The following is a 13,631-nucleotide window of genomic DNA, read 5'->3' as shown; positions in this document are numbered from 1 at the left end:
GCTTGTACTAGGGCCTGCTTTAAGGTTTTGAAGGCTGTTTCTGTGCCTGGCTCCCGTTCTACTAGATGAGTATTTGCCCTCTGAGTCTCCTTGATTTGAGTATAGAGGGGCCTGGCTATCTCATTGTATCCTGGGATTCATAGTCGGCAAAAGCCGGTAATTCCAAGGAACCCCCACAACTGTTTTAATGTCTTAGGGTGAAGATAAGTCAGTATAGGCTGTATTCATTCCTTGCTGAGGGCCCTGGTTTCTCTGGCTAAGATTAGGCTTAGATATTTGACCTGCTGTAAGCAAACCTGGGCCTTCGACCTAGAGGCCTTGTACCCTTGATTAACTAGAAAGTTCAAGAGATCTAGAGTAGCCTGCTGGCATGAGGTTTCCAAACTGGTAGCCAAAAGTAAATCATCCACATACTGAAGGACCAGAGTGCCTGGACTTGAGAAGTGGCCTAGATCTTGGGTCAGTGCCTGACCAAACAGATGAAGGCTATCCCTAAATCCTTGGGGCAAGAAAGTCCATGTAATTTGGGACGTGTGTAATTTGGGATGTGAGGACCTGTGGGATCCTCAAAGGCAAAGAGAAACTGCAAGTCAGAGTGCAGGGGAATACAGAAGAAGGCATCCTTGAGGTCCAGAACAGTGAACCATTCTGCTTCCTCTGGTATTTGAGAGAGCAGGGTATAGGGGTTGGGTACAACTGGATATAGAGGAATTACTGCCTCATTGATGAGTCTAAGATCTTGCACTAGTCTCCACTGACTGTTTGGTTTTTGTACTCCTAGAATTGGGGTGTTGCAGGAACTGCTGCATTTCCTTACTAAGCTTTGAACTTTTAAATGTTTAACAATATCCTGTAATCCTTTATGAGTTTCAGACCTTAAGGGATATTGCCTTTGATAAGGAAAAGTGGTGGGGTATTTTAGCCTGATTTGGACTGGGTGGGCATTTTTTGCCCTTCCAAATTGTCCTTCCAATGCCCAGACCTCAGGGTCGATTCCCTCCTCAAGTAGGAGACAAGAAATGGGTAACTTGTTCCCCATATTCATGTAGATAACAGCTCCAGCTTTGGCTAATATATCCCTCCCCAATAAGGGTGTGGGACTTTCAGGCATGACAAGAAAGGCATGTGAAAAGAGCAAAGTCCCCCAATTACAACTGAGGAGGTGAGAGAAATACCTGGTTACAGGCTGTCCCAGGATTCCTCAGATGGTAACAGATCTTGAGGACGGTCATCCAGTACAGGAGATTAACACTGAGAAGGCCATGCCAGTGTCCAGGAGGAAGTCAATTTCCTGGCCCTCAATGGTTAAACGTACCTGGGACTCAGTGAGGCTGATGACATAAGCTGGCACTTGCCCCTGGCTCCCTCAGTCCTGTTGTTGGATCATCTGGTTGGGGGCTTCTGGCCTAGAAAACCATTGCATTCTGGGGCAGTGTGCCTTCCAGTGATTGCCTCAGCATAGTAGACATGGTCGAGGGGAGGCTTGTTTCTCGCTGGACAATCTTTTTAAAGTGTCCTTGTAAACCACACTGAAAACGAGCCCTACCAGGTGATTGGCCTGCTCCATTTTGTGTCCTCTCTGAATCACCAAGGTTTGTTTGTCTGAGGGCCATGACTAAGGCTATGGCCTTTCTCTGATCTTGCTTTTCCTTTTGGGCCTGTTCCTATTATAGAACACCAAGGTAGCCAGGTTTAATAAGGCCTCCAGATTTTGTTCAGGGCCCAGGACTCACCTTTGGAGCTTTCTCCTGGTATCTGCAGCTGAAAGGGTAACAAACTTATCTTTTAGAATCAATTGACCCTCAGCCGGGCGTAGTGGCTCGTGCCTTTAATCCCAGCACTTTGGGAGGCCAAGGTGGGCGGATCACGAGCTCAGGAGATTGAGACCATCCTGGCTAACATGGTGAAACCCCGTCTCTACCAAAAATACAAAAAAAAAATTAGCCGGGTGTGGTGGCAGGTGCCTGTAGTTCCAGCTAATTGGGAGGCTGAGGCAGGAGATGGCATGAACCCAGGAGGCAGAGCTTGCAGTGGGCCGAGATTGCACCATTGAACTCCAGCCTGGCCAACAGAGCAAGACTCCATCTCAAAAAAGAAAAATCAACTGACTCTCAAGTGATTCAGGTGACAGGGGAGTATATTTTCTTAAGGCCTCCCATGGCTGCTAGAGGAAGGCAGAAGGATTTTCTTCATTTCCCTGAGTTATGGTGGACATCATTGAATAATTCATGGGCTTTTTCCTAATTCTCCTTAGTCCTTCTAGAACACAGGTCAACAGATATTTGTGACTCCAGTCCCTATGATCTGAGTCGAGGTCCAAGTGGGGACCAATACTGGAGACGGCTTTCTGACTGGTAGGGAATTTGTCCCTTTCTTTGGTTATCATTCTATCATTTACTTGACTAAGATACCAGGTATCTCCAAACTCTTGGGCTGCCCTTTCATTAACTGCCAGGGTTTGATCTAACAATAGCATGACATCTCTCCAAGTGTGATTGAAGGTTTGCCCTAGACCCTGTAGGACATCCATATACCTATCAGGATTATCTGAAAGCTTTCCCAGATCTGCCTTGATCTGCTTTAAATCAGAGAGGGAGAAGGGGACATGTACCCGAGTTGGGCCAAATTCCCCTCCCCCTACAGCTTGAAGGGGACAAAACTGATAACCTGGGGGTTTCTGTGGTCCTTTGGAGATTTCTTTGCTCGTTTCCTTCTGGGTGGGGGAGATTAGAGGAGGCTTATTAATAGAAAGGGGAGCTATATGGAGACTAAGTTATGGGGGTAAGCTGAGAGGTCCTCCTGTGGGATGTAAATTGCAAGCTTTGCAAAGTTGTGGATTGTCCTTCAATGAAAAGAAAGCTTAGACATAAGGTATTTCACTCCATTTGCCTTCACTCTTACAGAAAATGTCAAACTGCAGGATAGCATTGTAATTTGTACTTCCCTCAGGTGGCCATTTTTCCCCATCAGAGAGAGAATATTGGGGCCAGGCCATAGTGCAGAAAAAAATGAGCCACCTCTTTTTCAGGGTTTGCAGGTCAAATTTGTCCCAATGGCTTAGGACGCATTTCAAGGGTGTGCTTGTTGATGCCTGAGTGTTTCCCATCTGAAAGACAAAACCACCTGCAATTTTGGTTTGCTTGTTTCTCTCCCTGCCCAAGAACATGCAACAGTCCCTGGATCCTGCTGATTGGAATAGTTGCACCGACTGACGCAGCAGCAGAAACACCCCTTGCCCAAGAACCCGCAACAGTCCCTGGACCCTGCTGATCAGAATAGTTGCACTCACTGACGCAGCGGCAGAAACACTAGTTTTCCTCCTAGACCACAAGGAGGACCAAGGAATGTCGGATTTAGTGATCCTTACTGACGCATTCTCGAAAACCTGCACCCTTGCCTGTCCTCCTAGACCACAAGGAGGACCAAGAAAAATCGGATTTAGTGGCCCTTACCGAATGCATTCTCAAAAACGTGTTAGAGTCCTAAGCGTTCTCCTGTTAGTATTGGGACTTTACCCGTGTCCTATAAAGATGTTATGTCCCAAAAATGAAGTGGAGGGCCATACCCTGAGGGAAGGAAGGGATCTCCAGAGTTGGAAGGGTGATGCCTTTTGTCCTCACTTATATGTATAGGAAGGATACAATTTATGAATCTCCCCATATCCTAGCTTCAGGAATAGCTTTCGTTAGGCCTGCTTGTCTGAGGAGGGATCCTAAAATTCCAGAGAAGATTGTCCCCCCGCCAATGGGGCTTTGGGCAAAAATTATGTCTTTCTGATCAGTGAGGAGCCCGGGTGCCTAAAGAAGGCAAGAGAGTCCTGGAGTTTATACTAGAAATCATTCTTATAGAAGAAACTAGAAAAGCACCAGAGACAGGGACAGTGGTTTTTAGAAGCAGGACTAGCCTCGGAGAAGAGAAGCAATAGGAAGTTTGTCTGACAGGCATTAGGACCCAGAAGGCAAGGGTCAGGATAGATAGGATAGATAGGCGAGTCTCACTTGGGCAACGTGACTTTGAGAGTTCCACTCATGGCCTCAGGGTCAACCAACTTGCTGTTGGGACCCTGAAGCTGAATGGCTTTCCTCTCTGTTGACCCTAGGCTCAGCTCAGAAGTACAGGAAAAGCAGAAGCTGGTTCCAGGAAAACCAATGCTCCCAACTCCTGACTACACTAGTTGCTTTTAACTGGCCAACAGGTGCCCAGTATTTAGCTTCCAAATTCTAAGGAAAAATAGGACAGAATAGCAAGCGAAAGGGCTCTGATGGTACTCACCGCTTGGTGATAGTCAATAGTCCCTTTGTGGTTGCCAAAATGTGTCCAGAATTGGTTCCTTCCAGTGGGTTCTTGGTCTTGCTGACTTCAAGAATGAAGCCGCAGACTCTTGTGGTGAGTGTTACAGTTCTTAAAGAAGGTGTGTCTGGAGTTTGTTCCTTCAGATGTTCAGATGTGTTCGGAGTTTCTTCCTTCTGGTGGGTTAATTGTCTCGTTGACTCCAGGAGTGAAGCCACAGACATTCATAGTGAGTATTACAGCTCTTAAAGGTGGCGCGTCCAGAGTTGTTTGTTCCTTCCGGTGGGTTCCTGGTCTCACTGACTTCAGGAGTGAAGCCGTAGACCTTTGCAGTGAGTGTTAGAGCTCTTAAAGGTAGTGCAGACCCAAAGATTTAGCAGCAGCAAGATTTATTGTGAAGAGCAAAAGAACAAAGCTTCCACAGTGTGGAAGGGGACCCAAGTGGGTTGCCGCTGCTGGCTCAGGTGGCCAGCTTTTATTCCCTTATTTGGCCCTGCCTACATCCTGCTGATTGGTCCATTTTACAGAGCACTGATTGGTCTATTTTACAGAGTGCTGATTGGTGCATTTACAAACCTTTAGCTAGACACAGAGTGCTGATTGGTGTGTTTACAATCCTTTAGCTAGACAGAAAAGTTCTCCAAGTCCAACCCAACCCAGAAGCCCAGTTGGCTTCATCTCTCAAGAGGACAGCAGATAATAATCTTTTTTTTCTTTTTCTTTTGGGAGATGGAGTCTCACTCTCTCACCCAAGCTGGAGTGCAGTGGCATGATTTCAGCTAACTGTAACTTCCGCCTCCCAGGTTTGAGCAGTTCTCTGCCTCAGCCTCCTGAGTAGCTGGGATTACCAGCACCTGCCAGCACGCCCGGCTAATTTTTGTATTTTTAGCAGAGACAGGGTTTCAGCATGTTGGCCAGGCTGGTCCTGAACTCCTGACCTTGTGATCCACCTGCCTTGGCCTCCCAAAGTGCTGAGATTACAGTTGTGAGCAACCGCACCCGGCCAGCAGATAATAATCTTTTTGTCACCACCTTAGTCATGAAGAAAAGTGAACGTGTGAGTGACTCTTCCAGTCCTAAACTTTTACAGTATTGAGAAGTGTGAAGATTAGACAGGGAAAAAAATGTTTGCCCAGGGACAAATGGGAGCATTACAAAGGCAGGTATATAAAAAGATAGTTTCTGACAAACATATGGTAAAATACTATATATATGGATGTTTTTAACTTATAACTGGTTTTAGAAAAACACACACATAAATAAAACTTGATTTCCTTTCTTCTCATGTCAAGTTTTTCCTTGATCCACTGTAGTACCTTGAAATAGTGAGAGGTGAAGCCAGCTGGACTTCCTGGGTCGAGTGGGGACTTGGGGAACTTTTCTGTCTAGGTAGAGGATTGTAAACACACCAATCAGTGCTCTGTGTCTAGCTAAAGGATTGTAAATGGACCAATCAGCACTCTGTAAAATGGACCAATCAGCAGGTTGTGGGTGGAGCCAAATAAGGGAATAAAAGCTGGCCACCCCAGCCAGCAGCAGCCACCCCAGCCAGCAGTGGCAACCTGCTCGGGTCCCTTTCCACACTGTGGAAGCTTTGTTCTTTCACTCTTCAAATCTTGTTGCTGCTCACTCTTTGGGTCCGCACCATCTTTAAGAGCTGTAGCACTCACCATGAAGGTCCACGGCTTCATTCTTGAAGTCAGCAAGACCTAGAACCCACCGGAAGGAATAAATTCTGGACACAATAGTAGGTGTTTAACAAATATTTACTTAATCAAATCAGGTTGAATCCAGGGCCATGCTGTCTCAGAAAGTAGCAAGTCTATGGAATAACTTCATTCTCATATTTTTTTTCCCCCAGCACAAAAGAGAGCAACAGGGATTCTACCATTCTTGCAGCTCTTTGCTGGCAGTCCAGTGCATGTTGTGAAAGTCAGTAAATCTGCACAACTTATCCTATTAATACCCTCCAAAAAGCAGAATAGATTTTCCCCTCAGAAAGGAAGATAGATTTTTCCCTGAAAACACTCCAGAGTACAGTGTTCTAGATATTTTTCAGGAGGTTTTGTGTTTGTTTTTGTTTTTGTTTTGAGATAGAGTCTTGCCATGTTGCCCAGGCTGGAGTGCAGTGGTGTGATCTCGGCTCACTACAACCTCTGCTTCCTGAGTTCAAGCAATTCTCCTGCCTCAGCCTCCCTAGTAGCTAGGATCACAGGCACCTTCCACCATGCCTGGCTAATTTTTTTGTATTTTTAGTAGAGATGGGGTTTCACCATGTTGGCCAGGCTGGTCTCGAACTGTCAACCTCAGGTGATCCACCCACCTTGGCTGCCCAAAGTGCAGGGATTACAGGTGTGAGCCACCATGCCCAGCCAGGAGTTAAAATTTTTCAAAAAATATATAATTACTCTTTAAAAATGTTCAGTAACAAACTTTCAATTTATCATGCCAATGAAAGTGGTTACATGGAAAACCTGAAAAAGCAAACAATCCAAGTCACACATTTGCCTTTCCAAATTAGTTTGCTATACCAGTATTTTAATTGGTTTGCCATCTCTAAGCTCTTACAATTTATGATAATCCCAGCAAACACAAATCCATTTGCATTCCAAAGGGAAGGAACTATAAAGGGGGTGCAGGTGATCTACAAAATTCCCAGTTGGTATTTGGGAAATCTTGGGCGGACCAATCACATGTTTAACCCTATCTTATGTCCCATTAAGACTGAGGAAAACCACTGCCAGGCACAGTGGCTCACGCCTGTAATCCCAGCATCTTGGGAGGACAAGGCGGGTGGATCACAAGGTCAGGAGATTGAGACCAGCCTGGCCAACATGGTGAAACCCCGTCTCTACTAAAAATACAAAAATTAGTTGGGCGTGGCAGGAGAATCGCTTGAACCGGGGAGGCAGGGATTGCAGTGAGCCAAGATCCTGCCACTGCACTCTAGCCTGGCAACAGAGCGAGACTCTGTCTCAAAATTAAAAAAAGAAAAGAGTAGTCATGGTGCAGGTGATTTTTTTACACATTAACTTTTTCCATTTTTATACTCAGTATTAGCAAACTACCACATTAGTCCAAGTGTCACAACATCATGTTTTGAATTTATTTGAGTCACTGTCTTCCACAATTTATAGTATTTATTTATTTATATTTGAGACAGTGTCTCACTCTATTGCCTAGGCTAGAGTGTAGTGGCATGATCTCCTCTCACTGTAACCTTCGCCTCCTGGGTTCAAGCAGTTCTCTGCCTCAACCTTCTGAGTAGCTGGGATTACAGGTGCCTGCCACCAAACCTGGCTAATTTTTGTATTTTTAGTAGAGATGAGGTTTCACTATGTTGGCCAGGCTGGTCTTGAACTCCTGACCTCGTGATCCACCCACCTCAGCCTCCCAAAGTGCTGGGATTATAGGTGTGAACCACCACACCCTGCCCATTTTTAAATTTTTTTAAGATAAAGTCTGGCTCTGTCACCTAGGCTGGAGTGCAGTGGCATGATTATGGCTCAATGCAGCCTTGACCTCCTGGACTCAAGCAGTCCTCCTACCTCAGCCTCCTGAATAGCTGGAACTACAGATGTGTGCCATCATGCCTGGCTAATTTTTGTTGTTGTTGTTGTTGTTGAGATAGGGTCTTGCTCTGTTGCTCAGGCTGGTCTCAAACTCCTGACCTCAAGTGATCCTCCAGCCTCCCGAAGTGTTGGGATTATAGGTGGGCACCACCACACCCTGCCCACAGCTTATAGTTCTTAAGCAAAGTCTAACATCCCATTACTGTCTTACATGTCAATAAAATATTGATAATCAAACAGTGTGTATTGGAAACTGACTGCTACTGAGGAATATGTCAATAGCCCAGATCACTGAAGAAGGTGCCAGCCTGGCTAATTGCAGATAAACTTTATACTCCCTTTTGAACAGTCAAGGCTTTTATCAGCAAATCTTTCTGGGAAAGGATTTCTTTCCCTTTCTTCTTGGAGACTTTTGATCATCAGTCAGCTCTCTCTTTTCATCTTTAAGACTTGTGATGTTTTCCACAGAGGACTGGAGACTGGGTTTTAGAAATGCAAGTTCCAAGGACAGATTTTCATTTATCTACAAATTTTAAATGAATAAAAAGTGGTTGAAAAGTTAATTACTCAGAATTTGCTTATTTAATTGCATTCTAACTTTACTTAAACTTCTGGATGTTTTTGCCCTTAAGCTGCCTTATTTAATGGCCTGTGGTCCGTTGCCATGGTGAAACAGAATTAATAACAATTCTTACTTATGCAAACTTAATACTTGTCAAATATACCCTTTCTTTGTTTAAAAAAAAAAAAAAAAGACCCTGGCAAATCTGGTAGACTTCAAAAGTATTATAAATTTTTAGAAACCTACTCCTTAATTATAGCTGTTCAGAAATTTGAGATGAACACATTAACAACATATGACAAATGTAGACACAGTTCTGCTCACTAACAGCTTTGACTGAAGCTTGACATTTGCTTTTTCAAGCTGTTTGAGAGTAATTTTAGCTCCAAACTATTCTGAATGGAGGGAAGTCACTTCATGGTCCAAATAATCTTTTTCCTTTTGAACTCTATAATTACTTGTCATTATTGGCCAATTGAAAGGTTCAAGTTTATCTTTCTCCTAAGTAGTTAAAATAAAATTTGACTTTTGTTCAGTTTGTATTGTTATATTTAATGCAATCAAAGGCAACTCTACGTTTCTGCGTACTATAGGACAAGTTTGAAAGCACCAATATAGGTAGAAAATGAGTTAGGCAACTCAGTTAATAAAACACATGACTAGAAACAGTTCCAGCATGTTTCAATCTATGCTGTATCTGTTTGAATTTGAGGATATTATTATTATTGTTTTGTTTTGTGTGGTTTTTTTTTTTTTTTGAGATGGAGTCTTGCTCTGTCACCCAGGCTGGAGTGCAGTGGCGCTGTCTCAGCTCACTGCAAGCTCCGCCTACCGGGTTTACACCATTCTCCTGCCTCAGCCTCTGGAGTAGCTGGGACTACAGGCGCCCGCCACCTCACCCGGCTAGTTTTTTGTATTTTTAGTAGAGACAGGGTTTCACCATGTTATCCAGGATGGTCTAGATCTCCTGACTTTGTGATTCGCCCGCCCACCTTGGCCTCCCAAAGTGCTGTGATTATAGGCATGAGCCACCGCGCCTGACTGAATTTGAGCATATTATTAACCTTGGTAGGCTTCACTTTGTTCATCTGCTAAGAATAAGACTTCCTTTACTCTAGATTGTTCATTCTAAGTGATACACAATCTAAGCCCCTTGGAATATAATGTAAAATCCTTTGTTGTTATTTAATATAGTTTTTAATAGGTTACCAATGTATATACTCAAGAGTATAGTTTTTAATTGGTTACCAATGTATATACCCAAGACTCCGTCACAAAAAAAAAAAAGAAAGACTTTCCACTCTGTGTTTCTATGATTCTCCTAATAGAAACAGAAAGATTTAGAGGTCCAAGCATTGTTTCTGGGAGAAAAATAATACAGATATTATTCCTGGGGAATGGTGTAGCATGCCTAATTTATCAGATAACAAAGCCACCTTATTATTCAAGTCCCTCTGAGATAAAGAAAAGTCAAGCAAATGGCAGCAAGTAATTTTTTCATACAATATTTTTAAAGTATCATTTTCAAAAACTCAAATATAAGAGATTCTTTTTTTTCCTTTGTGTTCACATGATTACCCCACAGTTTATAAATCACAGGTCTATTTTGTACATTTTGTACCAGGCAAGTCTGGGCATGCAAAGATTGTAGCAAGTTCACAAAAGCCACTTCACATACTTGGTTGTCATTTAGGTTATAACTGAGAACAAAAGAAGACAAACTCTTTCATAATGATAGGCAGGTCTACATAAATTGCTGCACAAACTAAATTCAGAAAAACTTCCTGTTGAAAAAGTTATTCTTTTACTGACACTCTGCCATAATACTTTCTGATATTTTAAAAAATATCCTCAGTGGCCGAGCGCAGTGGCTCACACCTGTAATCCCAGCACTTTGGGAGGCCGGGGAGGGCAGATCACCTGAGACTGGGAGTTCGAGACCATTCTGACCAACATGGAGAAACCCCCGTCTCTATTAAAAATACAAAAAATTAGCCGGGCATGGTAGTACATGCCTATAATCCCAGCTACTCGGGAGGCTGAGGCAGGAGAATTGCTTGAACCCGGGAGGCGGAGGTTGTGGTGAGCCGAGATCACACCATTGCACTCCAGCTGGGGCAGCAAGAGCAAAACTCCATCTCAAAAACAAAACAAAACAAATAAACAAAAAAACACTATATCCTCAGTAATGTGTAAGTATGACATGAAGGTTTCCGTACCTTTTCTCCTCTCCTGTTTATTCCTTCTGTGAGTCACTGAGTCTGCAGCCACCCAGGCTTCCAACTGAGGACTGAATGTAGTCTAGCTTTTCCCCCAAAGCAGTTATACTGACACTTTATAAATCACAGAAAGAGAGTCAAGAGTCATAACCTTAGGAGCACAGATAAGAAGATAAGACTTGAAGTTTGTTCATTTCCTTCCTCTAATGGCTCTTTTTGCTATAGTTTCCCTTCAGTGACTCAAGAATATCCAAGTTACAAAAGATAGACAAAAAACACTCCCCTGCAGTTCAGGTATATGCAGTAAAAAAAGCCAGAGCACGGAAGTCAGTAGCTACATCCCCTAGGCATATATTGGAGGGATTAGCAATGCAAGCTATGAACAGAGACCGACCTGGGGACCTGGATTTAAATCGCAGCTTTTTTTCTTTCTTCTTCTTTTGTTTTTTTGTTTTGTTTTTTGAGTCAGAGTCTTACTCTGTCACCCAGGCTTGAGTGCAGTGGCACGATCTCGGTTCACTGCAACCTCTGCCTCCCGGTTTCAAGCAATTCTTGAGCCTCAGCCTCCAGAGTAACTGGGATTACAGGTGGCTGCCACCACACCCAGCTAATGTTTTGTATTTTTAGTAATGACGGAGTTTCACCATGTTGGCCAGGTTAGTCTTGAGCTCCTGACTTCAAGTGATCCACCCTCCTCGGCCTCCCAAAGTGCTGGGATTACAGGTGTGAGCCACCACACCTGGCCCCAGCTCTTTTTCTTACCAGCAGTGCCCTGCACCCTCATTTATAAAATGGAGATGATATCTCTCCCATAAAGAATTATTTTCAGGATTAAATGAAATGTCCAATGTTAACTGCTTGGCACAGTGTCCGACAGAATATGTATTCCATTAGAGTTGTTATTATTGGTGTTGTGCTTGCTTTGAGCCACTCTATATAAGTTATGCTAAAAATAAGGTGAGAGGTGGGCATGGTGGCTCATGCCTGTAATCCCAGCACTTTGGGAGGCCAAGGCAGATAATCGATGCCAGGAGTTTGAGGCCAGACTGGGTGACATAGCGAGACTCCATCGCAAAAAATAATAGTAATAAATTAGCCAGATGTGGTGGCGCTTGCCTGTAGTTCCAGCTACTCAGGAGGCTGAGGTGGGGGGATCACTTGAGCCCAGGAGTTTGAGGCTGCGGTAAGCTATACCACTGCACTTCAGCCTGGGTGACAGAGCAAGATCTTGTCTCTAAAATAAGGAAATAAGTAAGTAAATAAATAAATACATTACTAGGATCAATCAGGAAAAAATCATTCTTAGGAGTAAAATATTTGTATTATATAATTTTTTAAATAATGAAGTTTCACACTTTAAGTAACATACAGTAACAGAACTACATGCATATGTTATTCCAAAGCTACTCAAATGAATAGATAAGAACCCTTTAGAATTACCATAGCAGGATTTAAGGGGAAAGGGGTGTTAGACCTTGATTTTCCTTTTTTTTTTTTTTTTTTTTTTTGAGATGGAGTCTCATTCCGTTGCCCAGGTTGGAGTGCAGTGGCGTGATCTCAGCTCACTGCAACCTCTGCCACCTGGGTTCAAGCAATTCTCCTGCCTCAGCCTCCCAAGTAACTGGGATTACAGGTGGCTGCCACCATGCCTAGCTAATTTTTGTATTTTTAGTAGAGACAGGGTTTTACCATCTTGGACAGGCTGGTCTTGAACTCCTGACCTTGTGATCCACCCACTTCAGCCTCCCAAAGTGCTGGGATTACAGGTGTGAGCCACCGTGCCCAGCCAATTTATTTCTTTTATTATTTTTATTTTTATCTTAAAATAGGGTCTTGCTCTGTTGCCCAGACTGGAGGGCAGTGGCACAATCGTAGCTCACTGCAGCCCTGAACTCCTGGACTCAAGTGATTCTCCCACTTCAGCCTCCTGAGTAGCTAGGGCTACAGACATGCACCACCACTCTCAGCTAATTTAAATTTTTTTTTTTTTTTTGTAGAGACATCTTCTTATGTTGTCCAGGCTGGTCTTGGACTCCTGTCCTTAAGTGATACTCCTGCCTTGGCCTCCCACAGCATTGGGATTATAAGTGTGAGCTACCATGCCTGGCACTTTTGTTAATTTCAAAACCTGAATCAAATTTTACGAGGCCTCATGATTTCAGAAGTGGTAAGCATAGTCATGCCCACTTCAAGAATAAAACATGTACAGTCTGGCTAACATGGCGATACCCCATCTCTACTAAAAACACAAAAATTAGCTGGGCATGGTGCGCCTGTAATCCTAGCTACTCAGGAGGCTGAGGCAGGAGAATCACTTGAACCCAGGAGGCAGAGGTTGTGGTGAGCCGAGATCACAACACTGCACTCCTGCCTGGGTGACAGAGCCAAAAAAAAAAAAAAGAATAGAAAGTGTAGTTAAAAAAAGAGCTCAGCGGGCTGGGCATGGTGGCTCACACCTGTAATCCTAGCACTTTGGGAGGCCGAAGTGGGTGCATCACCTGAGGTCAGGAGTTTGAGACTGGCCTGGCCAAAATGGCAAAACCCTGTCTCTACTAAAAATACAAAAAAATATTAGCTGGGCTTGGCCGAGCACAGCGACTCATGCCTGTAATCCCAGCACTTTGGGAGGCTGAGGTGGGTGGATCACCTGATGTCAGGAGTTCGAGACCAGCCTGACCAACATGGTGAAACCCAGTCTCTACTAAAAATACAAAAATTAGCCAGGTGTGGTGGTGGGCACCTGTAATCCCAGCTACTCGGGAGACTGAGGCAAGAGAATCGCTTGAACTTGGGAGGTGGAGGATGCAGTGAGCCGAGATTGTGCTGTTGCACTGCAGCCTGGGGGACAAGGGCGAGGTTTTGTCTCAAAAAAAAAAAAAATTAGCTGGGCTTGTTGGCAGGTGCTTGTAATCCTAGCCTAGCTACTTGGGAGGCTGAGGCAGGAGAATTGCTTGAACCAGGGAGGTGGAGGCTGCAATGAGCCTCGCA

The sequence above is a fragment of the Macaca nemestrina genome, chromosome 8, assembly GCF_043159975.1.
Source record: "Macaca nemestrina isolate mMacNem1 chromosome 8, mMacNem.hap1, whole genome shotgun sequence".
Taxonomy (NCBI): Eukaryota; Metazoa; Chordata; class Mammalia; order Primates; family Cercopithecidae; genus Macaca; species Macaca nemestrina.
The sequence above is the reverse complement of the archived record's forward strand: the minus strand, read 5'-3'. Positions refer to the sequence as shown.